The sequence below is a fragment of the Schistocerca serialis genome, chromosome 4, assembly GCF_023864345.2.
Source record: "Schistocerca serialis cubense isolate TAMUIC-IGC-003099 chromosome 4, iqSchSeri2.2, whole genome shotgun sequence".
Classification (NCBI taxonomy): Eukaryota; Metazoa; Arthropoda; class Insecta; order Orthoptera; family Acrididae; genus Schistocerca; species Schistocerca serialis.
The window spans coordinates 413,825,129-413,830,128 of NC_064641.1; the positions used below are offsets into that span (position 1 = coordinate 413,825,129).

General features: G+C 62.6%; 1 pseudogene; it reads left to right on the forward strand.

The window, feature by feature from the left end:
- The window catches only part of LOC126475610 (large subunit ribosomal RNA), a 7,951-nt pseudogene that overhangs the window by 595 nt on the left and 2,356 nt on the right, over positions 1–5,000 (forward strand).

The window sequence follows — 5,000 nt, forward strand, 5'->3', positions numbered from 1 at the left end:
CGGTGGGCCGCACTTCTCCCCTAGTAGGACGTCGCGACCCGCTGGGTGCCGGCCTACGGCCCGGGTGCGCAGCCTGTCCTTCCGCGGGCCTCGGTTCGCGTCTGTTGGGCAGAGCCCCGGTGTCCTGGCTGGCTGCCCGGCGGTATATCTGGAGGAGTCGATTCGCCCCTTTGGGCGCTCGGGCTCCCGGCAAGCGCGCGCGGTTCTTCCCGGATGACGGACCTACCTGGCCCGGCCCCGGACCCGCGCCGCTGTTGGCTCGGGATGCTCTCGGGCGGAATAATCGCTCCCGTCAGCGGCGCTTCAGCTTTGGACAATTTCACGACCCGTCTTGAAACACGGACCAAGGAGTCTAACATGTGCGCGAGTCATTGGGCTGTACGAAACCTAAAGGCGTAATGAAAGTGAAGGTCTCGCCTTGCGCGGGCCGAGGGAGGATGGGGCTTCCCCGCCCTTCACGGGGCGGCGGCCTCCGCACTCCCGGGGCGTCTCGTCCTCATTGCGAGGTGAGGCGCACCTAGAGCGTACACGTTGGGACCCGAAAGATGGTGAACTATGCCTGGCCAGGACGAAGTCAGGGGAAACCCTGATGGAGGTCCGTAGCGATTCTGACGTGCAAATCGATCGTCGGAGCTGGGTATAGGGGCGAAAGACTAATCGAACCATCTAGTAGCTGGTTCCCTCCGAAGTTTCCCTCAGGATAGCTGGTGCTCGTACGAGTCTCATCCGGTAAAGCGAATGATTAGAGGCCTTGGGGCCGAAACGACCTCAACCTATTCTCAAACTTTAAATGGGTGAGATCTCCGGCTTGCTTGATATGCTGAAGCCGCGAGCAAACGACTCGGATCGGAGTGCCAAGTGGGCCACTTTTGGTAAGCAGAACTGGCGCTGTGGGATGAACCAAACGCCGAGTTAAGGCGCCCGAATCGACGCTCATGGGAAACCATGAAAGGCGTTGGTTGCTTAAGACAGCAGGACGGTGGCCATGGAAGTCGGAATCCGCTAAGGAGTGTGTAACAACTCACCTGCCGAAGCAACTAGCCCTGAAAATGGATGGCGCTGAAGCGTCGTGCCTATACTCGGCCGTCAGTCTGGCAGTCATGGCCGGTCCTTGCGGCCGGCCGCGAAGCCCTGACGAGTAGGAGGGTCGCGGCGGTGGGCGCAGAAGGGTCTGGGCGTGAGCCTGCCTGGAGCCGCCGTCGGTGCAGATCTTGGTGGTAGTAGCAAATACTCCAGCGAGGCCCTGGAGGGCTGACGCGGAGAAGGGTTTCGTGTGAACAGCCGTTGCACACGAGTCAGTCGATCCTAAGCCCTAGGAGAAATCCGATGTTGATGGGGGCCGTCATAGCATGATGCACTTTGTGCTGGCCCCCGTTGGGCGAAAGGGAATCCGGTTCCTATTCCGGAACCCGGCAGCGGAACCGATACAAGTCGGGCCCCTCTTTTAGAGATGCTCGTCGGGGTAACCCAAAAGGACCCGGAGACGCCGTCGGGAGATCGGGGAAGAGTTTTCTTTTCTGCATGAGCGTTCGAGTTCCCTGGAATCCTCTAGCAGGGAGATAGGGTTTGGAACGCGAAGAGCACCGCAGTTGCGGCGGTGTCCCGATCTTCCCCTCGGACCTTGAAAATCCGGGAGAGGGCCACGTGGAGGTGTCGCGCCGGTTCGTACCCATATCCGCAGCAGGTCTCCAAGGTGAAGAGCCTCTAGTCGATAGAATAATGTAGGTAAGGGAAGTCGGCAAATTGGATCCGTAACTTCGGGATAAGGATTGGCTCTGAGGATCGGGGCGTGTCGGGCTTGGTCGGGAAGTGGGTCAGCGCTAACGTGCCGGGCCTGGGCGAGGTGAGTGCCGTAGGGGTGCCGGTAAGTGCGGGCGTTTAGCGCGGGCGTGGTCTGCTCTCGCCGTTGGTCGGCCTCGTGCTGGCCGGCGGTGCAGGATGCGCGCGCCTGCGCGGCGTTCGCGCCCCGGTGCTTCAACCTGCGTGCAGGATCCGAGCTCGGTCCCGTGCCTTGGCCTCCCACGGATCTTCCTTGCTGCGAGGCCGCGTCCGCCTTAGCGTGCTCCTCCGGGGGCGCGCGGGTGCGCGGATTCTCTTCGGCCGCCATTCAACGATCAACTCAGAACTGGCACGGACTGGGGGAATCCGACTGTCTAATTAAAACAAAGCATTGCGATGGCCCTAGCGGGTGTTGACGCAATGTGATTTCTGCCCAGTGCTCTGAATGTCAACGTGAAGAAATTCAAGCAAGCGCGGGTAAACGGCGGGAGTAACTATGACTCTCTTAAGGTGGCCAAGTGGCGGCGGTGTGGCTGCATCCGGACTTGGCTTTTCGAAGTGCGGTCTTGATGTAGTCGTGCTGCTGCTGCGAGGTGCCTTCCTTGGGTTATAGTTACAGGGAGAGTGATGCGCAATACATGGGCCTAGCCCTCTTAGCCTCTCCTCTCCTGCGGTCTTCTCCCCTTCTCGTGGGCCCGCTGATTTTCGCAGAGTGGAAGACCGCACCAGGGGCTTGGGGGGGTTACCAGCCCCCCCTCGCATTATCCCTTTATAGTTGGGGGCAGCCTACAAGAAACAAGAGATGGTGGCCCTTCCGCTGAAGGTGCCACCCCAGCTACCCCAGCACCTATCCGGCCAACCGGCCGTAACGAAAATGCGATAGTTTGTGTAGCTCCCTTTGCTTGCAGTGAGTGCCACCGCACTTTTACCACGAAGAACGGTCTCGGGGTCCATCGCCGCCGCCAACACCTTGCGGCCGCCAACGCTGAGATCGTGACGGAGAGGCATCGCGCGAGGTGGACGGAGGAAGAAGTCCTGTCGCTCGCCAAGGCAGAGGCCGAACTGTTCCTTGAGAGGGACGCCCGGTTCTTCTTCGTTAATCAAGAGCTTATTAGGATGTTCCCCGACCGAACGCTTGAGGCAATCAAGTGCCGACGGCGGCAAGCTGCCCACAAGCAGCTTGTCCGCCAATTCATGGAGGCGCTTGAGATCGGTCGGGGGGAAGAGCCGGCGTCCCGCCGGGGAGCAGCGAGCTCGCTGCCTGACGCGGGCGAGGCCGCTGCGCCGCCCGTCGACGCAGCCGAGGACTTCGCGGCCGACACCACCGGGCCGCCGCCGGAGGGGCCGACTGACGCCGCCATCTGGGAGCATCTGGCGGGGCTACCTGCTTCCGCCCAGCGTTTCTCTGCTCTGGATCGAGTCATTGGTCTGGGGCGGGGCACGCCGCCCGATGTCATCCTGGGCATGCTCCCGGATGCCCTTGCGTCGGTCGGGTCCAGGGGGGAGAGGTCGATCACCAGGGCACAGCGGCCGCGCCTATCATCCAAGCGGCCGCCTGCCGCCCCGCCGCTGCAGAAGCGCAAGCGGCGCCGCTGGGAGTTCGCGCGGACACAGGACGCCTTCCGCAGGTCGCGTGCACGTTGCGTGCGCGGCTTGCTGGACGGCACCCTGCTGCAGCCGCCACCCGACATCCCCGGTCTGCTGGACTTCTGGGCGGACCTCTTCACGAAGAAGCCGATCTCCACCGCTGGCTTCATCCGTGACCGCCTTCTCCCGCACTCGGAGCCTGTCGCTCCTGAGTGCCTATGGGGGCCGGTCACACGTGAGGAGGTCGCTGCTGCCTTGCCGCCCAGGGGATCGGCGGCCGGGCCGGACGGCCTGACTCCAGCGGAGCTGCGGCGCCTGCCGCATGAAGTCCTGGTGAAACTCTTGAACCTCTTCCTCCTGGCCCGCGCCCTCCCCGAGCGTCTGCTTCGCGCCCGGACGTCACTTCTCCCCAAAACGGCTGCACCAACATCCCCCGCTGACTTTCGCCCCATTACGGTCTGCTCGGTGTTGGCGCGGACCTTTCACAAGGTTCTCGCGTCACGCCTGATGCGTGCATGTGCTGTGGACGAACGTCAGCGGGCATTCATCCCCCGGGATGGGATGTTGGAAAACACCTTCATCTTGGACACTGCTCTCACCGACGCAGTCCGCTCCTGTCGCTCTGTTTTTGTGGCATCGATCGACGTCTCTAAAGCGTTCGATTCGGTGGACCATGCTGCCCTCCGCCCCGTGCTGAGGGCTCATGGCCTGCCGGATTGCTTTATTGAGTACGTCGAAAGGTGTTACGAGGGTAGCACGACAGTGATAGCGGGCGGCGCCGACGTGGGCGTGCCCCTGCAGCCGGCAAGGGGTGTGCGTCAGGGTGACCCCCTCTCCCCCCTCCTTTTCAATTTTGCGGTGGACTATGTTTTGAGTCAACTTCCCTCCCACATCGGAGCTCGGATCCTCGGCCGCAGAGTCAACGCTGCGGCCTTCGCAGATGACGTCCTGCTTTTTGCATCGACCGCGAGGGGATTGCAGTCCCTCATCGACGCAGCCGTCGCAGCCCTCGGCCATCTGGGGCTGCAGATCAACGCCCGGAAGTGTTTCACCCTCGCTTTAGTCGCGTCTGGGCGTGACAAGAAGGTGAAGGTCGACGCCGACGTTACCTTCAAAGCGGGCAACGCCACCATGCCCGCCCTACGTGTGGGTGAAACCTTCCGGTATCTGGGACTGCAATTCTCCACCGCGGGTCGCTGCGTGTTCAACCCACGACGCCACCTGGTGGAGCAGCTGGACGTCATCTCCCGAGCTCCGCTTAAGCCGCAACAGCGCCTCTACGCCCTCACCAACGTACTTCTCCCAGGCCTGTACCACGGGCTGGCCCTCAGCCGCACCCAAGTGGGTGCGTTGAAAGCGGCAGACGTGACCATCCGGGCCGCCGTCAGGAGATGGTTCCGCCTTCCGGCGGACACTCCCCTGGGCTACTTCCATGCTCCTGTAGCCCAGGGAGGCCTCGGCATCCCATCATGCCGATGGATGGGGCCAACACTCCGCCGGTCCCGTCTCCTGGCGCTGAAGAGGATTGGACCAGCCCCCGACGGTGCAGGCCGGGACGAGGTGCAGCGTGAGATTGAGGTGCTGGAGCGGCATCTTATGTGGGAGGGCCACCTCCTCAAATCGTCGACGCAGGT